This window comes from Triturus cristatus, chromosome 11, assembly GCF_964204655.1.
Source record: "Triturus cristatus chromosome 11, aTriCri1.1, whole genome shotgun sequence".
Taxonomy (NCBI): Eukaryota; Metazoa; Chordata; class Amphibia; order Caudata; family Salamandridae; genus Triturus; species Triturus cristatus.
In genome coordinates this window covers 627,955,192-627,975,207 of record NC_140594.1, presented here as the reverse complement: position 1 = coordinate 627,975,207, position 20,016 = coordinate 627,955,192, and positions in this window count along the sequence as shown.

Below are 20,016 nucleotides of genomic sequence, written 5' to 3'. Positions count from 1 at the left end.
ATCGCGGACAGCAGCCGAGAGAGAGACCTCCATTTGTTTACGAGGCCAGCCCTTCTCGGAGGAGGGAGTGAAGGAAGGGGTAAGTAGAACTCTTTGGCAGGGCTCGTGTGTTTTTATTCTGTTGATTTTGTTTTGAGTAGTGAATGTGTGACCCATGTTTGGGATTTTACTGCTGGACTAGAGGCAGCTGAGTCACTCAATTTAACATGTTTGTCATTAGCACTATGATGTCAGCAGTCTGGGTATCACTGCCAAAAGCTGCACACCCCTCCGAGGGCTGTTCAACGATGCCTGAGACCAAAGAGACACTAGAGTAAAATGAAGCTTTTTTTTTTCTTTTTAATCTCTGTAAAGCTGCCAACTCAATTTAGACAAAAAAAAGTGAAAGGAATACTTTATAAAGTCCAGCTTTGAAAATATTAGCATGTTTGGTCATGCCAGGAAAAAATCCTGTTAAATTTTTGTCTTTGAATTTTGATCCTTGGCATTCCTCCATATCTGGTAGGGAAAAAAACAAAAAAGTGCCTAGGAACGCTCCTCCATTGTGAATGTTAAACTCCTTTGTAGCACGCTCAGAAATGAACTGAACTTGGATACACACCAAATGTAAAATTTCTTTAGGGGAATACATACTCGCACTAAAATGCCTATGTAACCAACATCTACTTTTTGCAGATACTGTCTGTAATGTAAATAATTTAAATAGTTATGCAGTTGTAAGACTATTTACCTTCATCACTGCATTTGTAAAGTGCTCTAGCATCCCTAACATCACGCTGCAGAAAACTAAATGAACAAACTTGTCTGCACTATGGTTTGGAAATCCTAAGACCCCTTCAGTCAGCACTGGAGCTCATCTAATCATTGTTTTTGTCTGGTACCTATAGTTCTGCTGTTTAATATCTTAACTAAAATGTAAAATGTCCTTGCTTTTGGGTCTGAAAGTTTTCATTCAGTTGAGGACAGTGAGGCGAGGATTGTGTTTTACTTCCTTTAGCCCCATTACCAAGTAAATAGACTAAAACTCTGTAGGAAACTGACTTTTTGTTACAGGACCCCCAATTTCTTGCCTGGTATGTGGTGCAACTTTAACTGAAAATGTGCTGGGTTTCTGCTAACCAGGTCCCCAGCACCAGTGTTCTTTCCCTAATCTGTACGATTGTTCCACATTTGGCACCACCTGTAGGCCCCTTGTGAGTCCCTAATAAATGGTACCCCTGGTACCTAGGGCATTTGACCTAAGGGCATTTGACCTAAGGGCTGCAGCATGAATTGTGCCACCGTAAGGGACCCCTCACCAAGCTCACACAGACTGCCTTTGCAGCCTGCGTGTCTTGGTGCAGAGAAAACCAAACCGAAGAGTCACCAGCAAAACACTACATGTAGTATAGGTAAGTTACCCCTAAGGCAGGGTGCCCTATACCCATGTGAGAGCATATCTGCCAGAGTGGATATGTCCCGGTGATTTCTAAGTTCACCCTTAGATATTACCAGTGCACAGGGAAGCCATTACGAGTACATGGGCTGGACACTCGTGATTATGAGTTCCCCAGCTACATGATGGCGTCACTGTACCCCAAGGTGTTTGAAACCAAACATCTCATCTTAATAAAACTGCACTGAAGCCAGTGTCAGATGTATTAATAAATGCACGCAGAGGGAACCTTAGAGGTGCCCCCTGAAAACCTACAGACTACTAATGTGGATACCGACTGGTTTCAGCCAGCCTGCCACCCATGGCGGGCCTTTAGCAGGGGCGAGTTGGGCCCAGGGCACCAATACTCTGAGTGACACATGGAGCATTATGGTTATGCCAATAACAATGCCCTTCACGTCTTGCTCCAGCCTTGTCCTTGTCCCTGCCTGTTCGTTTCTGTCTGATTTGCCAGTTCAAAGTGGTTTTAGTCCTTCATTATCATACGGGGTGATGTTTTTAACATCCCCTTAGCCCTCTTCCTTGCCTTCCCTTCACCCCTGACCCTTGCTGACACACATCAACAAAACCATAATCTGCATGAGGCAGCTACGTTATTGGTTATTAAGATGAGCAGGGGAGGTCTGGAGATGTTTGTGTGCATGGACCATTCACGGCTCAGCCAGGGACTGACCAGTGTACACATAAGGGACCCCTACTGCCTCATTTAATTAACTAGCATCAGCAAGGGCGCCACAGTTCTCTCCACCAATGCCCAGGGCGCTATCTTAGCAAAGGCCAGCTCTGCTGCCACCTCTAGACATGTTTCTGGCCTCATAGGGTGAGAGCCTTTGCACTCAGAACTTCAGATTCGATGGACCTAAAACGAAGAGGACAAAGAAGAGCTGCTGAACCCGAGAACTGAGTGTATGCCATAGAGTTTTAGTGCGAAGCCGTGCCTGCCGCTTCAAGATGCCAATCAATGTGAACAGTCTCACCCTGCTGCTGTGTAGCCTCTAAGAACCCCAAAGGACTACCAGCCTTCGCAAACTGCCCAAGAACTCTTTCAGAGTAGAGGAGCTACTCCCCTGCAGACCACAGGCACCGAAACCACAGAGTCCAGACCACCAACTTACAGCCCCCCGGCCTGATCGGCGCAGCAACCAACCAGGAAGAGACACTCATGCTCTAGAAGGTTAGATCTGTCTCGCCCCCCTGGGTGTGGAGGCACCAGGACCAACCGGAGCCCTGCAGTACCGATTACCGGGGTACCGGACGCCCTGCAACCAACACCGACTTCGAAGAGTCCAGTTGAGACTCCAATGGTACCAGAGCCCAGCAGCCACTGAGGAACATCACAACCCCTGAGACCCATTTTGAGAGTGGCCCAGCAGTCCTGAAATTGCCCCTGCCAGCTGTTGTTCCCTGACAGCGAGGAGCACCTTTACGCACCGGGGCACGCCTACCCACCTGCTCTGCACTCAGTCCACCCGGCCTGGGTAACGACAAACCAGCTGTGCTCCCTTGTTCCTAATGCCCTTGCGACTCTAACCCCCATTTTGGAGCCCTTGTGCAGCCTGTTTTTAGAGGGCCCCCCCTTCCCCATAGTGACCCAGCTACCAACTCTACCAACTCTCTGCTCCCAGCGGAATTCAAGACAAACCCAATGACCTGTTGATAGAACATTGAACTTTGGCTTCCTGCTACTCTAAACCTGGAATGTGAACCCCTGCAACTGTCTGTGCTGTGTGCTTTACCTACCTGCTTTTTCCTCCTATAGGATTGTATGGTGCCCAATTGCCTAAAACTTTGAACTATTTGGTTATCTTTGAAAATTCTAAAGAAATACAGTCCTTACATTTGAACTTAGTTCTTGGCTCGAAAAGATATAGAAAAAAAGTTGGTATTTTTTCAAAATTGGTCTTGGATTTATTCTTGCGTGTGTGTCTCATTTAGTACCTCTGTGAGTACAACAAATGCTTAGCACTGCCCTCTGATAAGCCTAACTGCTCGACCACACTACCACAGATATAGCGTTAGTATTAATTACTTTTGCCTCTGTAAGCCACTTGAGGACTCACTGGACTCTCTGCACAGTGTACTTCGTTTAAGTACACTATATAGAAAGCCCGCTTCCTACGAACTCCCATGAGAAACCTTCAAAACACCTGATCATAGGTAACCAATCATCACTAAAACAGTCACATAACTATAGCTACAGCTCACATATCTTCCTACTTCTGGCTGTGAAAAATCCAGATCTGTGCCCAGGAGGGTTTCATTTCCGCCCCACAATCTAAAAAGAAATTATTTAGTCTTTCACATCACCTTAGAAGTCAAAAGATAAAACGGGGCTGGAAGTGAAATGCATCCAACATGGCATTTCTCAGAAACAAAGCATAACTCATGAACTCATAAGTATTGAGGTGCAGATATTGTATTGTATTGTAATTGCATTTGTATAGCGCTTACTACCCCTGACTAGGCGTCGAAGCACTTTTTCGGCGAGTAGCACGCTACTCCTGGACCCATGGAGGATTAGTGTTGAATTAGTATAGTGAAACATGCAAAGTAAATTTTGAGTGGTGGATAGGTTAGTCAGTTATTTGGATTCAGAAGGATAGCAGAAGGATAGAAGAGGAAAAAAAGGTTTGTATTTATATAGCGCTTGTTACCCCTGAAGGGGTGTTGAAGCACGCTACTCCGTAAACCCATAAAGGATTAGTGGCAAATTAGTATGGTGAAATATCAAAGTAATTTGAGTGGTGGATATTAGTCAGTTATCTGGAGTGAGAAGGATAGCGGAGGGATAGAAGGGGAAGAAAGCTTTGCATTCATATAGCACCTGTTACCCCTGATGGGTGTTGAAGCGCTCTTCTGGTGAGTAGCACTCTACTCCGGAACCCATAAAGGATTAGCGTTGAAAATTAGTATAGTGACACATAAAATAATTTGAGTGGTGGATATGTTATTCAGTTATTTGGATAGAGAAGAGTAGGTGGCTGGATAGAAGAGGGAAAGAGGTTTGTATTTATATAGCGCTTGCTACACCTGATGGACTTTTGAAGCTCTTTTTTGGCGAGTAGCACGCTACTCTGGAACCCATAAGGATTAGTGTTGAATTAGTATGGTGAAACATGAAATTAATTTGAGTGGTGGATATGTTTTTTTTTTTTTTTTTTTTTTTTTGAAACCGTTTATTGCAGTTTGAAAAAGTTACAGGTATGGGCCTACAACCACTCGGCCGGCCGCTAGAGTGACAAAAGCATATTGCATACATACAGTAAGAGTCTCTTGGCAGTGCGAGTGGTGGATATGTTAGTCAGTTATTTGGATTGAGAAGGGTTGGGGAGGGGTAGAAAAGGGAAAAAGGTTTGTATTTATATAGCGCTTGTAACCCTGATGGGGTGTTGAAATGCTTTATTTATGAGTAGCAAGCTACTCTGTAACCCATAAAGGATTAGTGGTGAATTCGTATAGTGGAATATGGAACTTGAGAAGTGAACATGTTAGTTAGTTATTTTGATTGAAAAGGATAGTGGAGGGATAGAAGAGTGAAGGATTTTTTTTTTCAATAATAGGTGGGAATAAAAATTTGCCTAGCCTTCATGCTGGTAAGTTTCAATTCTATTAAGGACTCGGAGGCGAGGATTATGCCTTCTTCCTTCGCTTTATTTTTTACAGCAGCAACTCAATAAACATCAACTACATTTCCCATGAACACTTGGGAAAACAAAAGTCTCAACAGGAGTCCTTCCTCTCTGTCCGCACCCTGACCGGCCACCATAGTCCATCTACGCTGTTTCCTCTTCCTCTTTCTTCGCGCGAAGCACATCCTGTCGGATTTTATGCGTCCTGTTTGGTACCATCATTTCCTACAAAAGAGGCAGTGTCAGAGGCGGAACCGAAATCCAATGGACTTATCATAAGGAAACCTCAATTGTGCAACATCATAAACAACGCAAGACTAAACTGAGAAATAACCCCCCTAAATGGATTACTTACAGTCATACGGGGAGGGTCAACTTCTCTGAAGTCATTGGGAGGGGGGATAATCCTCGCCTCCGAGTCCTTAATAGAATTGAAACTTACCAGCACGAAGGCTAGGCAAATTTTCATATTATGGCAGGCCCGGAGGCTTTAAATTATGCTAGTTCAAATCTTGTCGACAACTAACCTCGCGACCTCCAGCACCGGCTTGAAATAAAACCTCTTAAATGAGGAATCTGAGGATCAATCGGCCGCGCACATCAGATCCTCCAATCGCGCCCCTAGGGCAAAATCTTAAGAGGCCATCGCACCTCTCGCTGAATGAGCACCAAACTGTTTGTTATCGATCCCTGCCTCCTGCATCATCCAACGCACCCATCTGGCGATGGTCGGGGATGAGACTGCCTTGTATGGCTTGCGTAACGCAATGAGCAGTTGTCTTTTACCCGGAGGGCGAGAGTCGTTAGTTATCTCTTCATAGGCACGGAGGCACTGCACTACACACAGTTTAGAGGAGTCTGGAAAAGCTGGGTATGAAATAACCCTTGTGTTAGACTTAGTCCTTCTACTTACAGTAAAAGATACCCCTTTCAGTGAAAAGACTCTGGCAGGAATGTCCAAGGCTCTTACATCGGAGACACGCCTGCAGGAGACCAGACACAACAACATTGCCAACTTGGCTGTTACCTCCTTACGAGAGAGAAACCTATTCGGTTGCCAAGACAGAAAAAGGCTCAAAACCCTATTTACGTCCCAGAGGGCGGAGTATCAGGGTTCCGGGGGAAGCGAAAGGTGAATCCCCCTAAGGAGGCAACACACCAAGGGATGCTCGCCGACAGGGGAACCCTGTACCACCATGTGACTGGCAGAAATCGCGGAACGGAAGGTGTTAATCGACCGATAGGCCAAACTATCCACCGCTAAACTCGCCAAGAAATTAAGGACATGGACTGCATACGCCCCCACGGGATCAACACCCCGTAGCACACACCAACGACGCCATCGGTGCCAGGCTGATCTATACCTCCTGGTCGTGCTATCCGCCCACGCCTTGGAGAGCAAGTCCTCAGCCTTTCCCGAAAGGCCTGGGAGCGTCCTGTGACGCCGGAGATCCTCCAGGCCATCAATCGTAGCGTCCCTTCTTGGACTAGTCGATGGGGAACAAGGTCTGGATTGAGTAGAATGTGAGGAGAGTGGGGGAGTTGGATTGGAAAATCCCAAGAAAGTTCCAGTAGAACTGGAAACCAAACTTGAAACCTCCCCCATGGCGTGATCAAGACCACCTCTGTCTGCTGGCGTTGCAGCAGCACTGACACTTGCGTGATCATGGAAAACGGAGGGAATGCATACCCCTGTTCCCCCTGCCAGTCCTGGAGGAAAGCATCTGTCACTTCCGCCAGAGGATCCGGGCGCCAGCTGAAAAATCTCAGTAATTGATGATCTAGTCTCAACGCAAATAGGCCTACCGAGAAGGGGCCCCACTTCTCCGACAGGAGGGAAAAAACTTGAGGATCCAGCTTCCAAACACTGGCATCCAATAGGTGACGGGAGTGCCAATCGGCCACCTCGTTCTCCCACCCCGGCAGATATTCCGTTGTTACCGAAATCCGGTTGTCCAGGCAAAAGTGCCAACATTTTTTGGCTAAATCCACCAGCATCTTGGACCTGGTGCCCCCCAGGTGGTTGATGTAGCAGACCGCCGAAACATTGTCCATCCTGAGGAGAACACACGACTGCACTCTGTCCTTCGTCCAGCACCGAACTGCAAAGGAACTGGCTAGCAACTCCAAGCAGTTGATGTGCAGCGACTGCTCGTGAGTGGACCAGGCTCCACCTGTGAAAAACTCTCCGCACCTGGCTCCCCACCTGGAGCGACTAGCGTCCGACTCGATAACGATATCCGGGGCTGAACCGAATATCGCACGGCCGTTCCAGGCCTCCATGTGCGTGAGCCACCATTGCATCTCGACCCTCACTTGGTCCGACAGGGGAATCAGCTGTGAATACGTCAGGCCCCGTCTGAGGTGATGCGCCTTCAGACGCTGCATGGCCCGATAATGCAAGGGCCCGGGAAAAATGGCCTGAATCGACGAAGCGAGAAGACCGACCAACCACGCCAACTGGCGGAGCGAGATCTGCTGTTTTGCCACTGCTCCAGAAACAACATGTCATCCAAGTAGACAATCATCCGCACTCCCCGTGCCCGCAGGAACTTCACCACCGGCCAAAGGACCTTCGTGAAGCACCACGGAGCGGAGGATAGACCGAAAGGGAGCGTGGTGAACTCGTACACCTGACCTTCCCACCTGAACTTCAGGAATCGCCGATGAGGGGAAAAATAGGCACTGTCAGGTAGGCATCCTTCAGGTCGAGCCTGACCATCCAATCCAGCGGACGCAAAACGTCCCGGAGGAGGTGGATGACCTCCATTTTGAAGTGGCGGTATACCAGCCACTCGTTGAAGTCCTTTAGATTGATAACCGGACGTCGGCCTCCGTCGACTTTGTTGACTAAAAAGAGATTGCTGAGAAAACCACCTGGATGCTCTTGTAAGTGACAAATCGCCCCTTTTTGGAGGAGGGCGAACACCTCGCCGCACTATCTCTGCATCGTGCTGCGAGAAGGTAATGGCGATATAGCTGACATGGACGGCCATGAAACTCCAACTGGAAGCCCTGGACAGTCTGCAGCACCCAAGCATCGCTTGTGAGGGACACCCATGCTGGGAAGAACTGCGCCAATCGCCCCCCCACTTGCAGGCTCACCGATGGCAGTACACTCACCTCTTCCAGCACCTTGCTGCTGGCCTCTGTGGCTTCCATGACCACGGAACTTCTGCCCTCATGTCGGATAGAAGTTCTTGAAGCGGGCGCTGTCCTGGAACTGCCTGCGACCGGAGCCTTGCCCCCGATCGGAGCTGTTGAAGCGGCCGAACGAGCGGCTCCTGCCACGTCCGGCCCTCTCGAAAACCCGAGGGGTAAAAACTTTCCGAATGTTGGATTGCGCCCTGTCAAGGGACGTGAAAGTAGCAACAAACATCCCCAATTCCTTGACGAAGGGGTCCCCAAATAGGCCCCCTTGGGCCACAGCACCTGCCTCCGAGGAGGCGAGGTCACCCAACTTGGGGTCTATCTTAAGAAGGAGTGACCTCCGTCTCTCTGTGGAGAGCGCGCATTTCGCGTTACCAATGAACACGATCACACGCTGCGCCCAATTGGAGAGAACCTCCGGGGAGATTAGGGCCCCTGACAACTTGGCCTCCTCAGCCATGTCTAAGATCTTGGTGACAGGACCTACTGCATCCAGCAGCTTGTCTTGACATGTGCGCCAAGAACGGTTGATACCCTTCTTAGGGTCCCTAATAAACTTTGCTAAAATGGTCGCCATCTTCTGGTTGATCTCCGGGGTCAGCGCCACCTTCCCTTCTAAGCTGGGGCGAGGGCACTCCGCCCGAAGGCGGCTGCGAGCGTCTTTATCCATGGGCTTACGCAGACGACTCGCCACGTAGTGGGCCACCTTCTCCCCAGGGACCCAGTCCGAGGACCTTGGATGGACAATATCGTCCGGGTCCAACATGTCTGAAGACCCTGCCGGGGCAGAGGCCGGGCCCATAGCTGGGAGCCAAGACCTAGAGGAACACGCCTCCTCATCAGTATCGGGGGTGTCCCCATCGTCAAGGGGATCAGGCGAAGAAGTTTGCGGGGTTGGTGGAATACCCTCAGTAGGGGGCAACTGGGCAGGTTGAGGGGCCTCCTGTGCCATAAAGGCGCTCTTCAAGTGCGCAAACGCCTCCGCGTCAACACCTTCGATGCAGGGCTTTTTGCTGGGCGGGGAAGAGGGTGTGGGCACCGGGGTGGGTGCAGGAGTAGGGAGACAACTCCCTGAGGGCTGCGCTCGTCGGAAAACTCCGTGATCCGAATTTTGAAACTCGCACTGCCCACAAGGAGGAATGTCCGCCCCCTAGCGATGGGAGGACCCCACCGTGACAGTCCCTGTGCGAAAATCGCGTGAGGTGCGCTCTAAGTGTTCCGCGATTACCAGGGAATCTGCCAGAAGAAAAACAGCGCAAGCGCTAGCAGACAACAGTAAAAACACCCATAAAAACCCCAAAACACAGGAGAAATAAGAACAAGCATTTACAATGCAATAGGTCTCGCAATAGCGAGATTTTGAGCTATTGGCATTGTAAATGGCAATGCCTTTTATAATGTTAAAAGGCATTCTCATTTCCATTACCATTAGTTCAAACTTTTGCAAAAGCGATACCTATTGTATTGCAGATTGTGGTGTCCGTGAAGCGGGCGCTGCGCTCACTTTTCAAAGTTTAAAATAAAACAGAGCATGGTGTCCTTGAAGCGGATGCTGCACTCACTATTAAAGTTAAAAAAAAATTAAACCAAGCGCGGTGTCCATGAGGGGAGTGCTGAGCTCAGTATTAATGTTAAGGAAAAAAAAAAAGGAAGCGCGCGGTGTCCCTGAAGCGGGCACAGTGCTCAACATCAAAGATAAAAAACACATTTGAAACTAAGCACGGTGTCCCTAAAGCGGGTGAGGCACTCAGCATGCAAGTTAAAAAATAAAAAAGTTAAAACTGAGCTTGGCGGCGTGCTTAGCATGCAGGTTATAGCGGCATAGCGCTCTATAAGAAAAGTGACCGCCATTGTCCTCTGTTGGCACGCTGCAAATCCAAAAAGCCACCACCATTGTTCCCTTCAGTGTCAATAAACAAAATAGTGTTTATCGACTTATAATACAGACCGTGTAACAAGCCAAGTAAAAGGTCCAGTCATTATGGGAGGTAACCAATGCAGGCAAGGCGGTACCAAGGAGGGACTAACAAGCCTATTTACGAATTAGAAGCCAGCATTTACGAAGGACAATGACACCAGCCGATGACAAATATGGGCGGAGAGTGGGCAGGGCTTCCAGTGCATGCTTCAATACAGCATGCCTCGCAGAGCTAGCAGCGCATGCGCGCTGCCGCTAGGCTCGACCTAAAAACTACACTATGGGGGCGGCCACTGGAATTATGCAGCAGGGGAAAACAAAATTACGCACCAGGATTGACGAAGTTATGCCGCCAGAAAAGGAAAGTTATATGGGGTAATGTGGCACATTTTGTAAAAGTGTAACTTGATTGTTTTGTCTTGTTTTTTACACATATTAACACTGTCTGGGCAAATGCTTCACTTCATAAGTAACAGTTTAAGATCCCGATACAGCTCTAAGTAATGAAATGTCGACCAGTCAACTTTGCCAAGAATCTTCCACTACATGGCAACACGTTGCTGTGTTAGTGAAACTTGTGATCCATTTGATATAAACACAATTTTTTGTTAAAATATGCAGATTGCGCAGCAGGTGGTGGATTTTGAGGGAAATATGGCAAACCCATAACTATATGCAAAAAACGGTACAGCTGCAGGATTTTATAATTATAGTGGCTCAGACTGTGGGGCTCATTTCCAGTTCAAGTGTAAAATAATGGGACAATTCCACTACCATCCTTATTCACACGCAAGGTGCGGTAATACCCACAATCAATATTAAGGCATTATTTTTCCTGTTCGGGCAAGGTGCAGCATCCGGAGCTCTGCACATCAATTATTGCATGTTTTGCTTCTTTCCAATTTCCTCCTTTTACGTTTCACAGATGTGTTTTTTCCTGGTGAAACTCGATAGGAGGAACATCTCAGATTTTCTTCTTTTCCCGTAAAATTCGGAATCCAGTGTCGCGTGCCAATTCCCAGTGGTGCCCAAATCGGGAGACCGCAGGCCTTAGAACTCAGGATGAGCACACGCGAAAAGAAATTTCACAGCAGTGACAGTTATGTGCTATCCAACTGCCAGATAACATAACACAACTCCATGTCATGGCATAACATAACAAATACCACACTAGTGCTATAAAGCTCTGTACAAAATCTATCATACAATAACATAAAGAAACATTATATAATATAAATTGCATGACATTTTTTCACTTTTGCAGCAAATTGATTTTTAGCATGAAGGTGAAATTTGCATTGTGCTGCCTGTCTAATTTTCAAAACAGAGGTATAACGCCGCACATGGACTCGTGTGAGTGTTCCAATAACAGGAAGCAGCTAGTATCACAGAGTTTGTCACGCACAAGTTCATTAGTGTAGACCTTCACGTCTGTCACATCTGTGCGCCGTGGGCTGTGTTAAAGCGTGGCGCATCTGCCAGTCATTCTCAGTAAAACAACAATGTGCTCTTTGAAGTGGCACACAGCTAGAAGCCACTAGAGACCACGCAAAATGTAGGGGCGTGGTCTGCCATCTCCGTGCTCTTAAAGTAAAAAAAAATTAAACCGAGCGCGGTGTCCCTGAAGCGGGCACTGCGCTCAGTATTAAAGCTTTAAGAAACAAGCATTTACAATGCAATGGTCTCGGCATTGTTAAAGTTAGAGCTATTGGCATTGCTGATGACATTGATGACCCAATGTCCTATGTGCGTGCCTGTGTAGGTGTGTATGTGCCTGTGTATGTGAGCGCATACCTATGCGGGTTCCTGGTCTGGTGTGTGCCTGCATGCGACCGTCCTTGTGCCCACCCTAGCGTGAGTTACCAGAACAAGAGCCCGGCGCTTCTGCCAGAAAGCAGGCGCGAGGCTCAGCAAAGATAACACTAAGACAATGTTACCTCTTGAGTACGACGAGCCTTTAAAAAATATATTTTTTTTTAAAGAAGAAATGTCACTATCGCGTCGCATTAACCCAGAACAGTACATCTCACAAGCTGGTGAGGTGGCTCTGTGGGAGGAGCCTCGCTGCCAAGATACGGGCACCTCCAGAGCTGGCAGAGTGGGCATGCTTTCTCCCAGGGCCCTGCCGTGAGCGCCCCTGAAGGGTGTAGAGCGGCAGCTGTCAAAGACAAGTCTGAGCTTCAAGGACGCTTGACATTCGTAACAGTCACTCTAGTCGATGCAGCAGCAATACTGGCAGTAATAGCAATAGTAACACAGCTGTGTTTATTCTTTATTTTATAGCATTACTAATTGTTGCTAATAGTCAGGATATCGTCATCATTCTTATTATTGTTGCTGTTATTATTACTTCTCTAGGAACAGGGAACATAGCCTAGGAGAAACTTAAATACCATCATCGTTTGGAATCGTTACGACACTTGTAATTTATAGCGCTTAGAAAGGAGCTCTAACTGAAAAGGGAGGTAATTATATTGAATTCGTTCCCTGTAGACTGTTGGGTGGCTGTTCTCCACGCGCACCGGCTGCTGTCCTTCTTGCTGCCTTTACCCCTTGCGGCAGTGACAGTGTTTCTCTGTTAGTCAGGAGATGTGAATGAGATGAGAGCTCAGTCCCGTGACGTCACGCAGGCAGACAGGCCTGCGGAGACCCCGAGGAGAGGCTGTGCGAACGGAACGGCGTTTGTGCACGTGCGCGCGGTCTGACAAACACGCACGTATATGTGGTACAGTCCGTACAGAGATAGAGAGGCATGTATGTGCCTCCCTCAGCGAGCAGAGGAAAACACACTGTGTATGTGGCATCGTTGGCGAGAAGAAGATAGCATGTGTATGTGCCCACAGCATCCGAAAAGAAAAGCATTTGCAATGCAATAGGTCTCGGATTTACGCAAGCTTGAGCTCTTGGCATTGTAAATGACACTGCCTTCTATTTTTGTTTTAAATAACAAAACATACATAAAAGGTGTTGTTATTTACAATGCCACTAGCTGAAACTTGTGTAAATGCGAGACCTATTGCATTGCAAATGCTTTTTAGAGTTATGCGTGATGCATATTTTGACTGAGTCTTCGACACCACAGAGCTGCATAATGAAAGGCCCCGGCCAGGCACAAGGGACGGAGTAGACAGCAGCGCGAGTACTGATTGCAGAGCTGAAAGTCATTGAAGACGGTCATAGACTGCCCAGGCCCAGTGGCTCTAGTGGTTGCACCATATGTTCCGTAGAAGCGCCAACATACACTGAATGAGGTGCTATAGATGATACAGGACAATACATTGCTAGGTCAGCACTCGTTTAATCTGTGCCTTCGCATAGTCATGCGCCCTTGAAGAAAACCGCCCCATGACACACACACGTGTGCAGCCTTTTGTTGGTGTGATGTTTTCATTCCTCTTATTACAAGCTGTTCTTGTAGTGCTTATAGCGCTAAAATCATGTTTTGCTGCAACGATAAGAGGTAGGAGGAGCCTTCTTAACTGTTCAGTTTTATAGCTTTTATTGTAGCTCTACTAAATCCCAGTGAGTTTCAGGGCGCTTTTAAAAAATGCGAGCTTGGAACACCAGAGAATAATTGCGTACAAAGATGGCATAAGGAGAGAGTAGTGAACATACTGTGTATTTGCATCAGTATGTAGGTACTGCACATGACACATACAACATTAGTAAATGTTTATTAGCGAGACTGCAAACCACATCGATGTGTGAAAATACTGGCCTGTGTATCTAGTAAGTGTTCATCCGTATTTGAACAAAACTCTCTCTCTCGCTGTCCAAATTGCGCAGACCATCTGGGCAGTTTGTCTTCCGGTGACAGGGGTGAGTTCTGACCTTTCTTAGCACAGGTCAAGAACTCTTATCGTTCGGAACATGGCCTGTAAATGCCCATCTGTTTCACATCGAGCTTTGTACAGTGCTCAGCCTTTTACTCAGCTGTCCCGTTTTTGCAGATAAGGGACCCAAGACGCAGGCGACTTGCCCAGGATCACACTGGGCTAGCGGATAATGAATTGTTGTACATCAGATCTCCGATGCCACATTCAGCACCTGGGACACTCATAATACTGATACAATCTGATGCTGTTCCGTGCCGGCTTCTCTTTGCTATTATTCTGTCCCCTGTCCTAAGATGGGCAGGGGATGCGTTGTTTGCGCACAGAAGACCAGCGCCGGCTGCTCCGTGGGCTGCCTTCTGCGGATGAGAGATAAACAGAGGTGAGCTCCCCCAAGACACGGGAGCTGGTGTGAGGGGCATCTCTGCCTCCCAGAGCATCTTCAGAGCCAGGAATCCCTTATCTGCCCTGCGCACAGGCCCCCGCCGTGCCAGCGCTTGGCTGCCAGAGATGCGGGCTCACGGCTTTGACCTGTCCGTCTTTACCGAGAGCACCCAGGGGTAGCTACACGGAGCTGCTAATTAGGAGAGCCTCGAATACCACTGTGACCGTGGGCTGAGCAGTCCCCATCCCTGCGTTTTTCTACAGCGCCGCGAAGCACTTATGTAGCTAATTGCTCCGCATGCTTCGGTCTCTCTTTGCTGATATCAGGTGTCAATTATTACCTGCTTGGATGGTACTCGTTTAATCGACCCTAGAAGGATGAAAGTTTGAGTGTATGCACTGGGACTCTGACCTGTGACCTTCAGTTACGCATAGATCTCCCCAAGAGATGCTTTATTTCGCTGAGGTATCTCACTGATTCCCTGCACGTGCTCTCCTTGTGCAGCTTCACTTGCACCATCGCGCCCAAGCTTCCTCTGTATGTCTTTAATCAGAGCTCATGTCTTGTGCACCAAGCCAAATAATGCGCTTGCAAGCAAAGCGGCGCCGGAGTCCAAGGAGGTGGTGGACGCTGTAAGAGAGTGAGCAGAGCAGGAGTGGAGCGCGCACACCTTACCCTTGGCGAGGCCCTGGCCTTGCCATCTCTCTCATCACCGCCATTTTGAAGACAGGGTTACAGTGGTATGGGAGCATGACGTGCATAGAAGGACACTTTGTTATGACTGACTTTTAGCCTCTAAGCGGCAGGAGGCCACGTGTGGATTAGTTCCACTTTACACAAATGTAACATAGCACAATACAACAAAAGACAGGAACACCACGAGCCACGTTGTGACACAATCCAACGTGTTTCCTCTCCAGTCCTGCACCGTGACATCTGAACTGAGTGCGAAGTCTGAAATATGGAAACAATTATTGCGGACATGGCAGCCTGTTGACACGAGCTGTGCTAAAGAGTGACCACACGCAAGTAAAGAGAAACAAGCCGAGGGTACCGGAAGACACCACCGCCTTTCTCCGAGGCGAAGCAGAAATGCCTCGGAGAAAGGCAGCGGCGGATTCGGATTCGGGGGCGTGTTTTTCTCTTCTCTCCTCTTGCCATTGGCTGGAGGAGAAAATGAGAAAAGTAGCCAAAAAACATGCCCCTGAATCCGAAAAGGACGGGGCCTGATCGGAGAGACAAACCTCTTCTCCAATGGCTGGCCAGCATTCAAGAGGCCAGCCAATGGAGAAGAGGGGAGAAGAGGGGCGGGTTCAAGCCCCCCTTCTCCAAAACATTAAATCTCCGGACTTCCGGTTCTGCCTTCGGCAGACCGGATGGTCCCGAGACCTAAAAACGACTTAACTTACTGCTCAGCAGCGAAGGAACAGGAAACAGTGTAGATGGATTGTGGTGGCCGGTCGGGGTGCGGACAGAGAGGAAGGACTCCTGTTGAGACTTTTGTTTTCCCAAGTGTTGATGGGAAATGTAGTTGTTGATGTTTATTGAGTTGCTGCTGTAAAAAATAAAGCGAAGGAAGAAGGCATAATCTGAAGCCTCCGGTCCTGCCATAGAATTGTCCTTGCCTCTGTGTCCTTAATAGAAAAACTTTCAGACATGAAAGCTAGGAAATTTTACAATCAATGGCAGTACAAAAGGTGAGGATTATGCTAGGTTAAAACTTCAATACTACCTGTAATTCCATACATGGTATAGGTTTAACGTATATTTCCTTACAAATCGAGTTGCTCGACCAACTTGCTGCTTTGAAAATATCCTCCAAATGCACACCTGATAACAGAGACTTAATTGCCATCATTCTCCCCAGTGTGCAAAAATCATCTACGTCAATGCCTGAATAATGTCTCTGTCAATGCCTGCTTCTGCCATGATCCACTTTATGCTGCAAATTAACGTTTCTGTTGAGGTTGGAGCTCAGATTGACCCACCCCTCTGAGCCTGAATTTTCTTATGCTGTCATAATAATTGAGGCAGCGAAAAACACACAGCTTTGGATCATCCAGGAAGACTTTGTGAAAGTCTTAGTTCTTTTCGCAATCACCAATTTTACACCCTCTGGAGTAAATTACCTACTTTCTAAATCTGAAGTCCTTCACATCTGAGACTCTTCAGCAAGTTAAAAGATACACAGTATGGCTAGCTGTGCTGAAAGCTGCATAGGAGACGAAAGTGGATGTGCTGGCTTTTTCTCTAAAACCTTAGAACAAACTTCAAATTCCACAAGGAAGAATATTTAGCTTCTGGAGGAATTGGCATACGAATACCTTTCAACAATATCTTTATCTAAGAGTGTCACCTACCTCGTGGCCAGAAACCAGAGGTAATATCTGATCTTTAGGAAGTGCCTGTGCAGTAGACTTACCTTAAAGAAGCTAGCTTAGCTAGAAAGTTAGCAACAATCACCACTTCTATCCCCAAGTGATTAAAACTGTGTTCATCACACCAATAGGACCATCTTTGCCAATCTAAACTGTAACGTCTCTTAATAACAACGGCTCATGCCTGCATGTTGAACTCTGAAATCTGTCTTGAAAGGCCCTCGACCTTTCGTCATGGCCAGAAATTCTCCAAGCCATAAACTGAAGCTAACCCGAGAGGATCATTGGGTGAGAATGGTCTGACAGATTCATGAGACTATTCTGAGCCATTGGAACAAATACCAGAGGTGCACAGCATAGTTCTAGGTGGACGGAAAACCAAATCTGTAATTTCCATGAGGGAGTCACTAAGACCAGCTTTGCTTGCTGACACCTTACCTGCGTCATCACCAGCCATAGCCACTGCAGTAAAGAGCGGTGGGGCCAGGTGAGGGGGGATTTTGAGAGACGACCACAAGGGAAAATTAATTATTTATTTAATTTCCCCTCATGGACGTCGCTCTAAATCCCCCCTCAGCTTGCCCCACCACTCTTACCTGCAGCCGCCGCGGCTGGTCATTACCCTTGTAATCATGACAAACGGATAAAACACATACTGAAGTCTAATCTGACCCTAAAGGTACATCAAGGCCCAGAAGTACTTTGGATGTAGTTTCCACTTGCTGGAATCTCTGACATGTCTGGAATTTCAGTCCCCCAGCAGATTACCTCTGTCCAACAAGAATTCCGCCACCACTAATATAGTGTTCTGGAAGCAGTGATGCCAGAACTCCTTCAATAAATTCACTATGGTTTTGGACCTCCATATCAGTAAGGTGTCTGGACATTGTCTTGACATTTGTCGTTATTCTGACCGAAGGGGGTTCAACCCGAGGAACACTGATGAACAATATCATCAGGAACGCATGTCACCTCTATCGTAGGCTTGATAGACTCCGAGTTCCCAGCCACATGGTCTTTACATTAATCCAGATCTGAACCTATTCACCAATTGGCTGGAAATGGCAGCCAGTAACTCTGACTGTCTTCCTGTGAATCTTTTGATTTGATTCCACTGATGCCACACTGATATCATCAACAGACCCCTGATCCTCATCCTCCTGCCCAAGTGTGAAGCTGGCTCAGCTACTTCTTCTGAAGGCAGGGGAATAGCAAGCGCCCTGGTGGGAGTCTCGTTTTTTGGCCAAAATAGCTTGTTTGAGCTTTTCAAACGTGTCATGGAGATCAGTTCGGTCAGACTATGCCTTGGCTTTCCTACCAGGTTGTGTCCCTCTGTAGTCATGTTCAGCAGAAAGTCTGCCGGCCTGTTCCCACATGATAAAACCACCTCAGTAAAATTATAAGTCCCAAGGGTCGTAAATGCCGTATTACACAGGAGTGCCTCAGGTGTGAATTGTCCATCAAATATCAGTAAATTTAAACTCTTGAGAGCCGCAGTCAAGGTGCGCAGGAGTTCCAAGACACCGTGATGTGGAAATGGATATAGAAATGGGACTGCTGCATGGGTACGAGGCACACTCCATGTGCCTCAGTGCGATATGCCTACAGAGACTGGGGCAAAGCTGTCAAGGAAACAGAAGAGTAAACTTAGTCCCAACCAGTTTTTTGTGTTGAAATTTTTTATTGAGTTTTATAAGACGAATACATCAGAGCATAAATAACAATAAATAAAGAGAAAATAAATCCATGTTGAGAGAAACAGGGTACTGGTGAATAAATACGATATAAATATGCATTTAAATAAATAAATACTAGTTGAAGTAACAATTAGATCAAAACATATAGTGATATATAATAAATAAATAACCTATAAGAAAAAGAAAAAGGGGGAAAATCTAGAAAATGAAAGTGCAGAAAATATAAATGAATAGAATGAAGAAAAAGTAATTAAATAGAGACAGAAGAACGCATCAACGGATGAAACAAAGGATAAAAAGACAAGGAAAAGAGATAAACAAGGACAGAAGAGGGAAAAAGCTGATTAATGTGCTTGGGTAAAAGTGGAAGCGGGGGATTCAGCAGTATTTGATTTAAGAAATGGAGACCAAATTCGGAGAAAAACGTCAGCTTGGTCCTGAAGGTTATAAATCGTGCGTTCATGGGAGGCTGTTTGCATCATTGCCACCAACCAATCTTCCTGCGAGGGAGGTAAAGATGATTTCCAATGACGCAGTATACATATTTTGGCAGTAGCAAGTGAGGTATGAAAAAGGCGGAGTTGTGGTTTCGAGAGCTTTGGGGAGTGACGTAAGTCATGCAGGAGAATGTTAGTTGGTGTGAGTGGCAATTTTAGGGGCATAGTGGAATTTAAAGTAGTACCAATGTAAGCCCAATAAGATTGGATACTAGGACATTCACAAATGATATGAGTAATATCACAACCTGAATTGGCACATCTCCAGCAGTTAGAATGAGAGAGAAGACCAGCTTTGTGTAATTTGACTGGAGACCAATGCCAATCATGCAGTATTTTGAAAAGACAAAATTTGAGCCTTGATTCACGAGCTCCCTTGTTTAGATTCTCCAGAATCAAATCCCATTCAGTATCAGAGAAGGAAATTGAGAGGCGCGATTGCCATTTACGCTGAAGATCGTGTGAAAGGGATTTAGAAAAAAGATGAGATGAAAAGATTTTGTATATACCAGAAGTAACACCTTTCAATTTCCCCCAAATGTGCAAATAGGATAATATAGGAGAGTCTTGCAGGAGCCACGGTGATGACCCCATATGGGTCTTCAAACATTGCTGAAGCTGAAGGTATTTAGAAGAATGATGTAGAGGAAGATCAAATTCTACCCTGAGCTGAGAGAATGGCTTAAAATCCCCATCATGCAGAAGTTGATCCGGATAAAGGATACCTGCGGCTCGCCACTCAGGCCAGGATAACATACGACCATTGATACGAATACCCGAGTTATTCCATAGGGGAGCCTTGATATGAATTCTCGGATTGGAGCCTAACAACCTGTGACTTCTCTGCCAGGATTTATGCATGGCAGATAATATTTTGTTTTTCGGGTCGAGGCGACTAGTACCACTACCATACAAAGGAGTAAGATTCGATTCTGAGGATAGAAGATGTCATTCTATTTGAACCCATTGTGGTAAGTCTTTGATACCAGGTAAAAAATATGAGAGTTGGGAAATATGTAACGCCAAAGAGTAGTGTTCAATGGATGGAAGGCCAATTCCGCCAGATAACTGATGAGCCTTTAACTTAGTTATAG